Source organism: Apodemus sylvaticus, chromosome 2, assembly GCF_947179515.1.
Source record: "Apodemus sylvaticus chromosome 2, mApoSyl1.1, whole genome shotgun sequence".
In the NCBI taxonomy this organism is placed as follows: domain Eukaryota; kingdom Metazoa; phylum Chordata; class Mammalia; order Rodentia; family Muridae; genus Apodemus; species Apodemus sylvaticus.
Window position 1 is genome coordinate 20,669,763 of NC_067473.1, and position 18,480 is coordinate 20,688,242.

At 37.1% G+C, this 18,480-nt stretch overlaps 1 protein-coding gene across 1 annotated transcript in view; it reads left to right on the forward strand.

The window, feature by feature from the left end:
* Nucleotides 1-18,480, forward strand: part of Znf804b (zinc finger protein 804B) — a 545,541-nt gene that overhangs the window by 182,516 nt on the left and 344,545 nt on the right. The gene's annotated exons all lie outside the window — the stretch shown is intronic.

Below are 18,480 nucleotides of genomic sequence, written 5' to 3' on the forward strand. Positions count from 1 at the left end.
TTTTTTGGTTGGAAGACTTTCTATGACTCCTTCTATTTCTTTAGGCATTATGGGACTGTTTAGATGGTCTAGTTGGTCCTGATTTAATTTTGGTATTTGGTATCTGTCAAGGAAATTGTCCATTTCCTCCAGATTCTCCAGTTGTGTTGAGTATAGGCTCTTGTAGTAGGATCTGATGATTTTTTGGATTTCCTCAGTTTCCGTTGTTATATCTCCCTTTTCATTTCTAAGTTTGTTAATTTGGATACTTTCTCTGTGCCCTTTGGTCATTCTGGCTAAGGGTTTATCTATCTTGTTGATTTTCTCAAAGAACCAGCTCCTGGTATTGTTGATTTTTTGTATGGTTCTCTTTGTTTCTACTTGATTGATTTCGGCCCTGAGTTTGATGATTTCCTGCCTTCTACTCCTCCTGGGCGAAATAGCTTCTTTTTGTTCCAGGGCTTTCAGGTGTGTCATTAAGCTGGTAATGTATGCTCTCTCCATTTTCTTTTTGGAGGCACTCAGGGCTATGAGTTTTCCTCTTAGCACTGCTTTCATTGTGTCCCATAGATTTGGGTATGTTGTGTTTTCATTTTCATTGTGTTCTAAAAAGTCTTTAATTTCTTTCTTTATTTCTTCCTTGACCAAGGTATCATTGAGTAGAGTATTGTTCAGTTTCCACGTGTATGTGGGCTTTCTGTTGTTTCTGTTGCTATTGAAGACCGCTTTTACTCCATAGTGATCAGATAGGAGGCATGGGATTAGTTCGATCTTCTTATATTTGTTGAGGTCTGTCTTGTGATCAATTATATGGTCGATTTTGGAGAAGGTACCATGAGGTGCTGAGAAAAAGGTATATTCTTTTGTTTTAGGATAGAATGTTCTATATATATCTGTTAAATCTAATTGGTCCAAAGCTTCAATTAGTTTCATTGTGTCCCTGTTTAGTTTCTGTTTTCCTGATCGGTCCATTGAGGAAAGTGCAGTGTTGAAGTCACCCACAATTATTGTGTTAGGTGCAATGTGTGCTTTTAGTTTTAATAAAGTTTCTTTTACAAAAGAGGGTGCCCTTACATTTGGGGCATAGATGTTCAGGATTGTCAGTTCTTCTTTTTGTATTTTTCCTTTGACCAGCAAGAAGTGTCCCTCAGGGTCTCTTTTGATGACTTTGGGTTGAAAGTCAATTTTATCTGATATTAAAATGGCTACTCCAGCTTGTTTCCTGAGACCATTTGCTTGTAAAATTGTCTTCCAGCCTTTTACTCTAAGGTAGTGTTTGTCTTTGACCCTGAGGTGTGTTTCCTGTAAGCAGCAAAATGTAGGGTCCTGTTTACGTATCCAGTCAGTTAGTCTGTGTCTTTTTATTGGGGCATTAAGTCCATTGATGTTAAGAGATATTAAGGAATAGTGATTGTTACTTCCTATCATTTTTGACGTTATTTTTTAAATTTGAATGCTTAACTTCTTTTGGGTTTGATGAAAGGTTACTATCTTGCTTTTTCCAGGGTGAAGTTTCCCTCCTTGTATTGGTGTTGTCCTCCTATTATCCTTTTTAGGGCCGGGTTTGTGGATAGATATTGGGTAAACTTGGTTTTGTCATGAAATATCTTAGTTTCTCCATCTATGGTGATTGAGAGTTTTGCTGGATATAGTAGTTTTGGTTGGCATTTGTGTTCTCTTAGAGTCTGCATGAGATCTGCCCAGGACCTTCTAGCCTTCATAGTCTCAGGTGAAAAGTCTGCTGTGATTCTGATAGGTCTTCCTTTATATGTTACTTGGCCTTTTTCTCTTACTGCCTTTAGTATTCTTTCTTTGTTTAGAACATTTGGTGTTTTGATTATTATGTGACGGGAAGTATTTCTGTTCTGGTCCAGTCTGTTTGGAGTTCTGTAGGCTTCTTGTATATTCATGGGCATCTCTCTCTTTAGGTTAGGGAAGTTTTCTTCCATAATTTTATTGAAGATATTTGCTGGCCCTTTAAGTTGTAAATCTTCACTCTCCTCTATGCCTATAATCCTTAGGTTTGGTCTTCTCATTGTGTCCTGGATTTCCTGGATATTTTGGGTTACAAGCTTTTTGCATTTTGCATTTTCTTTAACTGTTGAGTCCATGGTTTCTATGGAATCTTCAGCATCTGAGATTCTTTCTTCTATCTCTTGTATTCTGTTGTTGATATTTGTATCTCTGTCCCCTGATTTCTTCCCAAGGCTTTCTATCTCCAAAGTTGTCTCCCTTTGAGTTTTCTTAGTTGTTTCTACTTCTGATTTTAGATCCTGGATGGTTTTGCTTAGCTCCTTCACTTGCATGTTTGTGTTTTCCTGTAATTCTTTAAGAGATTTTTGTGTTTTCTCTTTCATGAGCTCAGCCTGTTGACCAAAGTTCTCCTGTATTTCTTTAAGAGATTTTTGTGTTTCGTCTTTCATGACCTCAGCCTGTTGAGCAAAGTTCTCCTGTATTTCTTTAAGTGTTTTTTGCATTTCCTCCTTGTTGGCTTTTGTATTCTCCTGGATTTCTTTCAATGATTTTTGTGTTTCCCTTGCAAGGGCTTCTACCTTTTGATCCATTGTCTCCTGAATTTCTTTATGTATGACCTTCATGTGTTCCTGTACCAGCATCATGACCAGTGATTTTAAATCCAAATCTTGTTTTACTGGTGTGATGGGGTATCCAGGACATGTTGGTAGAGGAGAATTGGGTTCAGATGTTGCCATATTGCCTTGATTTCTGTTAGTGACGTTCCTGCGTTTGCCTTTTGCCATCTAGATCTCACTGGTGTTAGTTTATCTTGTCAGTGCTGGACTCACCAGTGCAAGCTGCCCCTTCCCAGTTGGCCTCTGGTGCACAGCTTACCTCCTGCACTGCTTGTAGACAGGGTGCTGCTGCCCAGGCTGTTCAGATCCCAAAGCAGGCACCCGAAGGCTCCCGCTGGGGCCCGCTGGATTCACTGGAGCACACTGACTTCTCCCAGCTGGCCGCCCGGAAGCCCAGCTAGCCACTTGCAGGACTTGGAGATGTAATGCTGCCGCCCAGACTGATCTGGATCCGGAAGCAGAGAGAGTAGAGCTAAGGGCTTCTGCCTGAGGCCTTGCCCCAGATTGTGTCTGTGGAGCAGATGGAGCCCGTGTGCACTCCCAGGGAGTGCCGATGGTGTATGCTACTGTGACCTCCCCTGAGTTCCGCTCACTCCGCTGGGCAGCCGATCTGCCAACCGGGCTATCGCACACAAGGTTAGCCTGGCCGCCCAGTCCCTGAGTCCAGGCAAAAGCCTGGGAGGCCAAGGTCCGAGCAAAGTTCCCCTACGGCTTTGACTGTTTATTGGGTTTGCCAGGTGACTAGGATGGCGGGCGTGTGCGCCCGCGCTCCCTGAAAGCGCCGGGAGAGTCTGCTTTGCTAACAATCACCTGGGCGGGTTGACTCACAGATGGCCCACCAAGCCGCCCAGTTCTTGGGGTCAGTCCTGTGCCTTTTGGGGCCTGGACCCCCGCTTTGTTAGCCTTAGGCTATGCCTGTTACAGGTCTGCCCGCCTGAGCTCTCTGTGTCCTGCAGGCAAAATGGCGGCGGCGCGCTCGCAGGCCTGGGCAAAAAACCTCCTGGTTGGGTTGGCACCCCGATGGCCCCCCGACCCGCCCAGGGCCTGGGTGCAGGCCAACGCCCGTCGGGCTCAGACCACCGCGGTGTTGGCCTCAGATTATGTTTGTGTACCTCAGTCTGTCCGATTCCTGGAGTACGGAACCAAGATGGATCCTCCTCTCCTGACTGGTGGGAGGCCGAGTTCTGAAGTGGCCTCCGTGCAGGAAAGGTGCCGCACAACTGCAGCTGCTTGCTGTCCGGCTGGTCAGCGAAGGTCAGTGGTCGTGGGCGCAGGGCCTAACTGGTCCCTGTGACGCCTTGGTTCCACTGCTGATGGCCCTTCAGCTGGAGCAGCCACTGCTGCCGCTGCTGCCGCCACCGCCGATCCCTTCTCACTCCTTAATAGATGCTTCCATCTTATTTTCTGGGAGAATGGTCTGATGTCGAGAGAAACTAGCCCAAAATTTTGATAGAACTTTCTTTTATTGTTTGAGAATTTCATACACGATTATAATGTGTCTTTATCAAGTTCCTATTCCAGCTCCCACTCCTCCCTTAACTTCACAACTACCCCTATGTCATGACAATTTAAGGTGTTCATTTAAAGACCTCATGGAGTCCATTTAGCACTGCCAGAACATGCATGGGTGTAGGGCAATCTAAAGGAGCATGTATAACCTCATACACTCCCAGTTCCTAAAGAAAATGGATTCTTCATTTTGTAGCAATCATCAAGTCAGAGGTTGGGCTTTGTGATCTCTGTGACTTTCATGCTGGGGATTTGGCTGGTTTGAATTTCTACAGTCTTGTGCACGTGGTCTCAGCTACCATGGGTTTACATATAGGACTGCCCTGTTGTATCCAGGAAATATGTTTGCTATAGTTTTCCAAAACCTCTTGCTCTCACAGCTTTTATGCAGTTCTTCTGCAATGAATCCAGGTCCTTGAGGCATATTGTGTGTCATAGATGTTTCATTTGTGATTTCTCATTCCGTAGTAACGTATTTGCTGTACGTTGAATCTTATTCTCAAGACACTGCAAAAAAAAAAAAAAAAAAAAAAAAAAAGCTGGTTCTTTTTTGTTTTAGTTTTGTTGTTGTTGTTGTTTGATGAGGGCTGAAAAATGTATTGTATATAAAGTTAGAAATCAGTTTGATACTATGTCAATTTAGGGTAATAACGGTAGCAGTTTTTTCCTAATGTGAGTTGTAACGCTCTATGGTTCTTTGGCTTGTCAACTGTGCTAGCTGTGATTTCTGTCTTCAGAGCTCTGCAGTCAATCAGAAATCAGGTTAGTTGATCTTATAGCATTTATACCACTATCGCATCAACTGGCAATTCACTGTGGATTTAAATTATCAAGCCATTGTTTCCCTATTTTCACAGTTCACTTGCTTATTTAGCTTAAACATAAAATATGAAGTATTCATTTATGTATCATTTTAGTAATGTTTTATCACCCAAACTGTGTACCAATAATAGTTACTGGAGACTTTCTTACTTCTAAATTCAATATTCTCCTTGAGGAGTTTATGATACAATTCTCCAGTAAAGGTGCTTGCTGACCAAGCCTGTTGAACTAAGTTTCTTCCTTTGAGCTGATAAGTAGAAGGAGAGAAGTGACTCCTGAAAATTGTTGTATGTCCTTCACATGCACACTATGGTGCATATTGCTGACACACATATGTATACACACATTCAACAAACCAACCAATAGGGATATGATTTCTTAAGTAAGCAAGTAAATAAACAAACAAACAAGCAAACAAAATTTGAAATGTCAAGAAATCACAAGAATATAATTCTATTTGGAGATACATTCTATGATGTGAGGGTTAAGTTAAAATGGGGTCATTGGGATTGGTCTTGACCCAAGAAACTTGTGTGATGGTCAGTGATTGACTTAAACTACTCATGGCATTGGTATTTGTATAGTGTCATGTACTGAATTCAGCTTGACTTTCACAGTTTAGTCAGAACATTATGAATCTGGAATGTGACATAACAGTTCTTTAATGGTTTGCCTCTCAAAGAAACAGAAATTGTGAATTTGAGAAGAAAGAGGGTATATTTAAAACAACTCAAGACGCTATTTGCTTCATTTTCTTATGGTCAAGATGGCTGTATTATATAAAGAAACTAGATGTTCTGTAGCTAAGGTAGTCACAAAGATAAAATCTTTTGTTTTATGAATATTTCAAGGGATCAGTGGAAACTAATCTGGCTACAACTGATCCTGGAGGAAGTGCTATGTGATTTAGATATGAGGAGTCAATGGAAGGGCAAGCGAGCTGGAGTCAGCTGTAAAGGTTGTGAATTAGCAGCCAGGCAGAAGAGAAAATCTAGAGCTGAAATGCTTTACATTGCAGGAAGTGGCAAGGTGAGGATTGTTTGTGATCTCCATGACTAGCTCATGATTTGCCCAGGAAAATAGGTGTGGGGATAAAATAAATCTAGTCAGAATGATAGGGACTCTGACTCATAAATTAAACAGGGACAGTTGATTTAGGCAGATCTGATAGAACAAAAGCTTAAATTCTTATAGACTGTTGAAGAAGTTATGTCAGTTCATCCTCCCAGCTCTATGCTCCCAGAAATGAAACTCAGACTCTCTCTCTCTCTCTCTCTCTCTCTCTCTCTCTCTCTATATATATATATATATATATATATATATATATATATATATATATATATATATATATATATATGTGTGTGTGTGTGTGTGTGTGTGTGTGTGTGTGTGTGTGTATGGATGGATGGATGGATGGAGATATATATATATATATATGGATATATATGGATATGTATACATACAAAAAGATACCATGTCTACATAGTTAGGCTCTTTTCTGATGTGAATCACAATTTAAGATAACCCAATTATTTTAACCTTCATTCTGCCATATGATTGGTTAAATGTGTTCAGACATCATGCATACATCTCCTCACATATTCTCAGGCAGATCTGACTCCTGGATTTTCCCAGAATTCTTTCCACTTCCAGGATGTTTCAACCTTCTATTTCCAGTTTAAGCCATAGGCCATTGGCTTTTTAATTGGCAGGCGATGTATCCATACTCAACACAGACATTCTCTCTCAAGCCGGTCTCATCACAGCACGGAGCAGATAGGAAACACTGTGGCTATGGTAACATGTGACTGCTTAGTGTGTATTACTGCATTCCAGTCACCAAGCTTGAGCACCTGGGAAAACTATTATAGTCACAGTTTGAACAAGGAAGTGGTACCATCTGTACTTTCTACTGCTTTAGAAAGATCTGAGACATGTTTAGAATTCATTATTTTTATTTAAAAATGAAAGAAACTGCCCACATCAGAGGATTTCTTTAAATATCTTTAACAGTGGGAAGAAAATAGAAGTTTCCAAGTTTCCTAATCTATCTTTAGACAGATACGAATATCTATTGTGTGATTTCTCAAAATTTCTCCTTCAGAATTACCTACAACATAAATCTAAGATAAAGTCAACTAGTGTTTGTATAGAAGTTTTATTTTTGATTTTTTATATCTTTGATCTCATTGTTTTAATCCATGCTGTTCTTTTATTTCGTTTGTCTGTTATACTGTAAATCACACTGACATGTCTGCCAGGAAAAAAGGAAAGAAGGAAAGACCCAGTTGCTCTGTAGTTTGTTGCCTATGTACAGGACATCTAAAGAGTGAAGAAGCCCATGTGTTTCACCAGCTTAGTGAAGAGGCTTTGGGTTCCTATATCTAGATTCCCAGATGTGCTCTGAGCATAAAACTATCTTAAATGACAGATTTGTGTTGTTGATGTTGTATAGTTTATAGTGCAGAAATTTCCAAAACTGTAACATTGATAACAGGCAGTATAACAGCATGCTACAAGTAAAATGCTACAGATATTATAATTAATTTCAATATCAAGGTTTTCTCAATATGATCTCATAAGTCAGATATATTTCTGTGAAAAAATACTCATTGTACAGAAAGACAAATTTTTAACATTTGAAATAGAAAACAATAATCTGTCTTACACTGAAAAGCATTTTTACCAATGCTTTCTGAGTTGTAATTTGAGCACGCCTAGATAGTCTTTGGATTTTCCATGCTATGCATTTCTTTTCAGATAAACAGCCTGAGGGTCACTGTTTTCCTGTTATAAAGTGCTTGGAGTCTGCCTTTTTCTATCTCCCCTCCCTTCCCCTTCCTTCCCCTCTCCTCTCCTCTCTTCTCCTCTCTTCTCCTCTCCTCTCCTCTCCTCTCCTCTTTTTAAGTCTCTCACTATCCTGCTCTCTCTGTGTATTTGTGTGTATGTGTAAGTTCTTCCATACGAGGCTTAGATTTTTATTGTTCAATGCCATTGTCCTCCCTTTCTACTTAATTAATTATTAATTAATTAATGGCCTATTTAGTTAATCAATTAATACATAGTATTTCTCAGAACTGAGTTATTTGTTTCTGCTAAATTGGCTGACCTGCCTACTACTGTGAAAGAATCGGTCTATCTCATTCTCCCCAAAATAGGAGTTACAGATGTTACTACCACATCTGTTCTTTACCAAAATGCTGGGGTCTGAACTTAGGTTCTGAAGTATGTACAGCATGCATGTTGTCTACTGAGCCCTTTTCCCAGCAGGAGACACTACTGTTCAACCACATGTATTTTTGTTAATTATTGTTCTTATTTTCTGATTTTACAGTCACAGTGTCACTTCTTCATCCCTCATGGTAATATAAGCTGAATTTATGTCTTATATTGGTACATATACTTAATTCCTTGACTGAGCAGATTTCAAGTCCAACCTTCCAGGTGCTTTCATTTACTGTCTTTGGGCTTTAATTTATCATGATTCTAAACCAATGTCTTCTCCTTTAACTCATTGGTATCAGGCATCACCTATCTGTACAACTTTAAATGACTAGGCCAACTTTGCTACAATAGATAGCCTCATCAGCGGTATTATTTGAAGACTTAGCTAAAATGGTCTTATCTGTGTCTTCATTTTTGAAGAATGATCTTAACCTTTGGCACCATACTTTTGATTTACAGATTCTAACTTCTGTTCAAAAATAACTGATCCCTGGCTTTATATCTGAAGGTCATGGACTTTGTGACTTGACCTTTTTCATCTTGAGTTATCCTGCTTCCATGTGCGATCAAATTATGGAGGCATTTCTGAATAACTAATACTTACAAGAGCAAACTCTGACTTACAAAGAAACTGTAGGTATTTTTAGCTACCAGCTGTGCAAGCAATAAGAAACTTTGAAGTCCTAAAAATATTTGGAAAGTGTCAGTGGGAATTGGCAAATACCCCGGGGTGAGAAAAGCCCTAGATGCAATGTATCTGGCATACATTATTATGCTGTTCTAATCTATTCTTAGACTATATTTTGGTTCCTAAAAAGATTGAGAGGTGTTTCCCTATTTAAAAAAGACAATAAATGACAGAAAAATCAGTGTTTGAATTTTGCTTTCTATATTCCCTTTGCTCTTCCAGTTAAAATATTTTAAATGTCTAGATTGATTCTAGAATTATAGATCACCTTAAAATCTGAGGAATGAAAGTATCATGTAATTTCTAATCATAAATAAAAATTCACCATGTGGAACATTAACATATTTGGAATTTTGGTTAAAAAATCACTTAGTAATTCCTACCTGTGTTACATGTGGTCTAATTAATATTTCAGACTTCTAGTTTCAATCTTTGTCTAAGCTATATGTTCCCTCCATAGATCTGACATTTTTCCTCTATACTTTTAAATATAATTGAATTGCTATATTTTTTTTAAACTCTATTTGACAACAGCAAAATATCTAGCTTGGTGCTTGAAAAGAATTTTGCACATTTTAAAAGTCTGTAATTTATCTTCCCTTAGGGACTTTAGTAGATCCAAAGTAGATTAAGTAGGAAATCCATACATTTTACATGTATCATATAAAGGTTATCTTTAGTAAATTTATGATCCCAAATGATGTCATTTTTAAATATTTAATGATTTTGTCCAACCTTCAAAAACAAAATCTTAAAATATGTTCATTTAAAAAATGGTTCATATATTTGCATTATATCAAAAATTTCTTAGTTTTATGTCAAATCTAGGCTAAAACACTGACTAAAACCAACTTCAGGATCAAGGAACTTGATTTCATTATACAATTCTTGAGTCGTAATTCATCATTTACTGAAGTCAGTACCATAAGGACCTAGATTCAGGAGATGTAGCAGAGACCAGTAAATAATTCAGTTCTCTGGTTTGGTCCTCACGGCTTGGTAAATCTGATTGCTTGTATATCCCAGCATCATAATTTAGATGATACTATCCACCATGTGCTGAAGAATTTCTATAAGAACACTTAAAGAAATGTTACACATTTATTCCTTAGGCTGAGTGCTTTTTGAACTGTGCATATGAGAAAGGTTAAAATGTTAGAGTTATTATAACTGACTTATATGTAGTGGCCCATAATACTGACAAAGTTTTCTAAGTTTTAATTAAATAGTTTGTTACAAATGTGTAAAAGTTTAAGAAACACTGTTGAGCAAATCATCTAAGTATAAATCTGGGCTTATGTTCACTCAAAATATTCTATGTAGCACTTAAAATCTACTCCTAATAATATTTTAATTCATGTGTGGATCTCTCATTATCATTCAAGAGAACCACTCCTATGCATAGACAATAAGGGTCCACAGTTTGTGTCAGTTGCTAAGAGGGAAGGAGGGTGAGTTAATGGCCTAGAAGCTACCTTTAAAAAGATTTCTTAAAAAGTTCAGGGGGAAGGGGGATGTGATAGTGGGTCTGCAGAGGGGAAACTGGGAAAGGAGATGATATTTGAAATGTAAATAAATAAAATATCCCGTTAAAATGTGTATTTAGATGATAGGAATATTATAATTATAATTAATGTGTGTGACAGAGGTGTTTCCTTAAATAAATTAGAGATTAAATTCTTCCTCTTATCAGCACCAGAACTGTAGAAATGTCCCATGATTTTGTAGAAAATAACTCAAATGCTGGAATAGAACATAGATACCAAACGGCTCTACTCTCCATGTCTTTCTTGTTGCGAGCAGATAACACCACCAGCCATCACTTTCGCTTACATGATCCTTGCTGTGAGACTATGACACCAGCAGCCAGTGTGCCTCGCTTGGATTGCCCTCCTTTTATGGAATGGCTTAGGATATGAAACATCTGCATTGAGTTCTTTAATTTCTTTAAAAAAATTATTGGTTCTTTGTAAATTCCACCTCATAAACATAATCCCCCTCTTCCACTTATACCTGCCTTCCACTCTTGCAACCTCCCTGAAACAGATAAAACAAATCTTGTTGTGGTAGCTGTAATGTGTCAGAGTGAGTCCCAGAGTATTCCATTTTGTTCATAGTTCTTTGCTTGGAAATGTTCACCGTGGTAATCCTTGCTCTGGTTCCAGGCCTCTGGCTTCAACTACCCTATTAATATTGGCTCTTCACTGGCTTTTGTGACTATCTTGTTGTTGCCCTGTATCATGGAGGTCCTGTAGTTTTAAATCTGGAACATCAGCCCTTTCATTCACTTCAGCAGTCCAGGATCATGAGAGTAGAACTGGCCTTGTCCCTCACCAGCTACAACACTCCAGAGAGGGGTCCCTGCACCTTACCTGGCCAGCAGGGTAGAGTTGGCCCTGGTTGTGGAGATTGCCTATGAGTCAGCACAAAAGGCATGCATTTGGGGGAGCTGTCAGGCTAACCAGCTTAGAAACCTATCAGGCCCACAGTCAGGGCTTTCAATTGGCTCGGCCGACACTCCCCCATCTTTCTTCAATTTCTTTACACTTCTCTAATATTAACACTCTTTAAAGAAGTCTGATGAAGCTCTGTTACAGATTCTCTTGTACAAGTTGTCATAACATATGAGCTATTCATAAATGAAGTTTAATTTTAGTCTGGAAAAGCTAGATTTAAGAATAAAAATCATTAAATCAAGACCTATCCTGAGATATAAATCTGTCTCCTGGAAATTGTCTAGGAACTGTGGCAAACAAGTAATATTTCTATCCACATAGACGAGTTTGATGGTAAAATAATTCCCATTGCCAAAAGTTCACTAGAATCATGACAATTTTCATACTAAAGAAAGGCTTCATTTCACACAGTAGACTGGTATATATAGAAGTATACATCAAGCAAGAAACTATATTAAAAATATGGAACCATTGGACTGAGCACAGGCTCCCCAATGGAGAAGTTACAGACAGGACTTTAAGGAGATGAAGGGGTTCACAACGTCATAGGAAGAACAACAATTCCAATCAACCAGACCCTCTCCCCAGAGTTTCTAGGGACTAAGCCACCAACCAAAGAGTACACATGGAGTGACCCAAGGTCCCAGCTACATAGATAGGAGAGGATGGCCTTGTCAGGCATCAATGGTTCTGTGAAGGCTCGATGGCCCAGTGTAGGGGAATGCTAGGGCAGGAAGGTGGGAGTTGGTGGGTGGGTTGGGGAGTACCCTCATAGAAGCAGTGGGATTGGGGAGGTTATAGGGAATTTCTGGAGGGGAAACCAAGAAAGGGGATAATATTTGAAATGTAAATAAATTATCCAATTAAATAACAACAAAACAAAACAACAACAAAACAAAACAAAAAACCAATGGAGCACTTGTAGAAGTCGAATTACAGGGTTTGTCTTTAGAATACCATTGTGTGCATGGTGGGTGTAGTTCACTTCTATTAGGGATGGGATGGGGTTCAAATTCCCATAAAATTAGCCTGTTGCCCTATTTCTGAGAAATTTTCTTGTTTGATGGTGGATGTGGAGAAGCTCAACTAAATGTGTGTACTACCATACCTAGGTAGGAATGCATGGGCCTTACAAGCAATCTCAGCAAGCTGGGGAACAAGCCTATAATCAATGTTCCACCATAATCCTGCTCCCAGGTTCCCGTCTTGAGTTCTTAGTTGACTGTCTTCAACGATGGGCTTTTATGACATGGAACTATAATATGAAACCAACACTGTACTTCACAATTTGCTTTGGCCAGAGTGCTTTGACACAACAGAAAACAAATCATATCAAGGAAGAAGAGGCTTATGTGGTTTGTGACATTTGCAAATCTTGATTAAGCAATTTGTTCTGCTCCAGTCTGAGAAATATGAGACCAAAGTATCACCACTGAGTAATGAATGTCCTCCTGGAATCTCTAGAGTCCAGAGGCTCCTATGTTTATTATACATATATTATCTAGAGGTTTAGATGTACTTAAATGGAGGAACGTTTTTCTTTTTTATGGGAACAGAAATGAAAACAGTTCTGTTTCTCTCCTTACTTCAAAAATTGAAGAAGAGAAGCCCATTGTTCTCAACAGCCCACACTTACACACTCTCAGTGTCAGGCTGCTTTTCCATGCTCTCACCTCAGTGATAGATTAGCCTTCTTCCCAATTTGCATGCCCAGAGTGACTGCTTCTGTGCTCCCATTCTGTTTGCTTTCACAACTCTTCAGTTTCACTACAACATTTACTCCAGTTCTTACTGTGTATGACACCATTTCATCCAACCTTTCCTTGATTCAAGGTCCTGTGCTTCTTTCTAGTGTATTGCAGTGGGTGATGGATAATGATGTGCTAGAAATTCCATACACTGAAATATTGTAAAGCCATTTAAATGACTCTTCTACAATAAATCTGGTTAAATATTAACAGAAAACTTTAATTTGCACAATATTTGTATTGTTTGTATATTTCTAACATGTTCAAATTCCTCAAAAGATATAAATATACATATGTATACAAATATACATATAATTATATCTACACATATTACATACAAATACTTGGTGTAAACTTTAAATGAAAAATTGTGATAATCTAAGAAAGACTGAGAGACAGGAATGGTGTGACGACTATAAAGAAGATAAGGATCTCGTATTTTATCCACATTTTTAATTTTAAGTGAATGTCTTGCAGAAAATATTAATATTCATTAAATATAAGCAGTTTAGATTTCATAATTTTACAAGTGTTTGGAAACTTTAATAATTCAGCAGTTTATAATATTTATGTATAATCTTGTACATGAATCATCTTCAAATCCACTGTACAATTACAGCATGACTAAGGGGAAAATTAATAGCATTTATATATGACATTTCTAGGCAAATAATTCATATGAATTGTCAGGAGAGTAGCTTCATGTTTCTATAAATACTAGTCTTAGCTGGATGGTGGTGATGCACACCTATAATCCCCGCACTCTGGGATGCAGAGGCAGGAAAATTTCTGAGTTTGAGGCCAGCCTGGTCTACAGAGTAAGTTCCAGGACAGCCAGGGTTATACAGAAAAACCCTGTCTAGAAAAAAACCAAATCCAAAAAAACAAAATAAATAAATAAACAAACAAACAAACATTAGCCTTGTATCTTTTATTAACTTTCAAAATGGTGCATTTGTTTGTGACTGTAGACTAACTATATTAGAATTACTCTACACTAGGTTTAATAGATGGCATTCTAATTTCTGGACAGTGACTGTATGGAGCACTGTGGGTTGACATAACCAGTAGTGACCTGATAATTTTTTAATACAATAGGAAGCATATTAAAGTTTCACTTAAATGGAATAAGTTGATTTTATTGTGGAATTTGTATGCATGGACAGGAGAGTGAAATATAAAGAAGCAGAGTTGGAAAGCGCTGGAGAGACTGGTTTTCGTGTATTTGCATTTGATTACTTTTGTTTGTTTTACAAAGGTTACTATATTTATCATATTCACTGCTGCATCTTCCTATTTAACTAGCATTTTAGTGATGCTGTTCCTAGCTTGAGTGAAGAGATGAATAAAATGATTAATCTTTTTTGTTTATTAAAAAAACAGTTTTGAGAGAAGTTCAGGTGTAACTGTCAGGCAAATCTACAAGTAAGTATTTTTCTAATATTGAGTTCTTAATGATTTGTTTCTTATGGGAATTCACTTCCTGATCGCTTCTGTTCTATGGGTTCTAAAAGTTTTTTACTCACTGCTTGGTATTTTTGTTGTTTTGTTTTTCTTTAACATTTAGCATTTTATGTCACTGTATGTAGTTACACTCACCCTCTTATAGTAGTATTTTAAATGTGTATTCATCTATAACATGATTTTTAATGAAATAAAGTTAATTAATGATAGTCTCTCTAACAAGACCAGAGTGTGAGTATATGTATAGCTGGGTGGTAGCAATCATGACACTAATTTTGAGCTACAGGCAATAGTCAAGAAATTTTCAGACAGTCTAACAAAGCCAGCTTTGATAGGAAAATTTTTTTCTAAGATTATGAAGGACAGACTATACACAATATTTGTGTTGTCTCAGAAAATATATTTATTTATGCTGTATAATCAAAGTTTGAAATAATTTCTACTGGAACTTATTTCCCAACAGTTTCTTTCTTTATTCCAAAAGCTTTTTTAATTTTAACTAATTGTTGATTTGGAGGCACAAAACCATCCATAATATTGCCTTGGTATGATTTCTTGATTTTATTTTCTTATGACTTTTCTACCATAGCCAAATGTTCATTATTTTATAGTGTTTATTTTATATAATCAGAATTTTGTTTCATTGATTTTTATATTATATATTATGTTATGTTATATTATATTTTGTTTGATTTTTATTATAGAACTATCACTCTTTGGCATGGGATACTGAAGTATGATTATCTGCATAGGTTTTGGAGTAACAAGAAATGATAATATATTTTCCAGAAAGTATGCCTATTTTTAGTAGGTCAAGTCAATTCACTTTTCTGTTTTCAGTCAGAAACTAGACTCTGAGAATGCATTACTAATTTATACAACACAAAAAATGCTTTAGAAAAAATAACAAGAACATTCTAACTCATTCCGTAAGGCCTTCCAGTGCAACTATGCTTTAGTGAATGGATTTTTTCCATATTAACTGATGTTTTAGTCATATATATGTCAGTCATTTACTGTGTTTACTTGTATAATCAAAAAAAAAAACCCAAAACAACTACAACACAAAATCAGAACATTTTGCCTCTGACTCTGAATGCTATAGTCCTTTTCAAAATTGTTTATGCTTCTGATGATTTTTATCTGTTAATCATGTCCTAACTTGAAAAAACGAGTGCATTTATTTTCTTTAATAAATTTATTTATTTATTTATTTGTATTTATTTACTTATTTATCCATCCATTCATTTACCCTATGTGTATCTACCTGCCATAAATCACATGTGAAGTTTAGAAGGAAAATTGCTGCAGTTGGTTCTTTCCTACTATTTTAGGTCTTTGTAGGTGAATTTGAGTTGTCAAGCATGAGGACATGCTCTTTATCCAGTGAGCCTTGTTGTAATTTACCAAGTAAACTTTTATAAGGATTCGTAGGAGGCTAACTCATTAGATGAGAATGTGGAGGGTGGAAGAAATAGGCATAGAGATTTATGAAAGCAGGTTCTCATAGAAACTCTCTGAGATGGTTTGACTACTTTGTATCTTGAAGATGTGTTTGTCTCAATGTTTACGTTTGATGATAATTTTTACAGTGTGCCTTCTACAGACTGTATTTTACTTTAGGTCACCTCAATAAATCAGTCTATATAAACAAACTAAAGACTATAGTCTGCTGTTGTTATGGAGGAGAAAAATACCATGAGTAGAGGAAAACTCCTTTTTAATAGAAATTGAAATTGTTGTATGACAGGAGACCTTACTTCCTGGGAATTATATAGGAAGTGAATGGCTAACATTGTAGTTTGATTAAGGTATTTTCACATAGATAATATAATTCTGTGTTTTAAAAGCCAGATTTAAATAGATAGGACCAAACATTTCCATGCTAAAAAAAATTGAAGCAGGAATGTCATTTCTTAAATTTAGATATTTTTATGTACATAACAAGGAGTTCCAAAAAGAAGTTATAATATTATCATCTAGTAATAAAAAGCAATATTGTCTTTTCAATCTAATGTGTTTTTTTCTCAAAAGAAATGCTGGTTTTGTTAAAAGTTTTGTTGTATTAATTCTATTCTTTTCTTATGAGAATATAATTTTATTGTTTAAGCATACATGAGAAAAAGAATGACACAAATAAAGAATTGCACAAAATACACGCACACACACACACGCACACACACACACACACTCACACGAGGGTGTGCATCTGTGTGTTTATCGTGATCTAGCTCCATACTCACATTCCTCCTGATTTGACCTCTGAGTTCTGAGATACAGGAATGCACCACCATATCCTGATACTTTGTTCTTTTGTTAGAGTGCTCTGTGTACTTCATATGCTGGAAGTATTTGGTACTTTTAGAAATAGGTCATGGTGGGAGGGCCCAATGTGCCCTCAGAAGTGATTATAGGCCTTCAGACTCTACCTAAATATTTTTGTGACCTTGGACTTTTTCCCTTAGAATTGTTTCTTTCCAGAGGAGTGGCCCCTGGTTCTGGAAAGACTCAGTGTAGCAGTATAAGGCAAAACCAGAAGAGGGAAGTGGGAAGGGGTGGGTGGGAGAACAGGGGGAGGAAAGGGGGATTATGTGACTTTCGGGGAGTGGGGGACCAGAAAAGCGGAAATCATTTGAAATGTAAATAAAAAAATATATCGAATTAAAAAAAAAGAATTGTTTCTTTCTTCGCTATGAAGTGATAAAGCCTGTGGTAATCTTAACAGACTCTTCCATGATGCTTAAACTTTCAACACTGAAATACTTAAGCTAAATATGCCTCTAATTTATGAAGTTAGCTTATTTTAGGTATTTTACTGTGTTCACAAAAAATCCCAGTTCACATAATAAATGCATCTATAAAAATATATTTATAAATTTTCTATGAATTAATTGATTTTATTACCTGTGTACATGTGCGTTTGTTACATGCATGCTGGTGTCCATTTGACAATATTTGTAAAGGTTAAAAAACAAGTTAATGGAAAAGTTGCTTTCCTTCTACCGTTACATATTGAACTAAGGTTGCTAGGCTTCTATGACAAGCATCTTTTCCCATTGACATATTTTACTAGTCAATAACTAGTCGACTAGCTGATTTTTCAATCTTGAATCAATGTTAAATCTTGCATAGGACACATTTGTACATGATAAAATCACCATCTATCTTTCAATCTATCCATCATCTCTATCTATCAATCAATCTATCAATCTATCTATCTATCTATCTATCTATCTATCTATCTATCTATCTATCTATCTATCTCTATCTCTCTATCTCTCTGCTTATCTGCCTACCTATTTATCTATACCTATTCTATTATCAATATCTGTTTACTAAGAGTTTTGGGATCCTTTGAAGTTTTGGTTTGGATGGGGATTCACAACTGTAGTTTTCTCTTCTGGTAAACTATTTGTTTGATCTTGGTATTTGGCAAATGGTCGTGAAATAGTCCAACCAGGATTTTTTTTTTTATTTCTTTTTACTGGTTATTTTATTTGTGTATATTTCAAATGTTACCCCCTTCCAGATTTTCCCTTCACAAACTATTTATATTATCTCCCCTTCCCCTGCTTCTGTGTGGGAGCTCTCCCACCCACCCACTCCCTCCTTACTGCCCTAGTATTCCCCTACATTGGGGTACCCTGTCTTCACAGTACCAACGACCATAAGGTAAGGCCATCCTCTGCTACATAGGCAGCTGGAGCCATGGGTCTCTCCATGTGTACTCTTTAGTTGGTTTACTCCCTGGGAGCTCCTGGAGGTCTGGTGGGTTGATATTGCTGTTCTTCCTATGGGGCTGCAAACCTGGTCAGCTCCTTCCCCTAACTCCTCAGTCCCAGTGCACAGTCTGATGTTTGACTATTTGAATAAAAGTCCAGGTATTATTTTTTATCACTACTTAATTGTTTTAAAACTATCTACTAGTGAATCCCACTGGATTAAAACTCTTTGAGAAAGTTTTCATGATTAATGCTATAAATAGTTTCTTTCAGTTT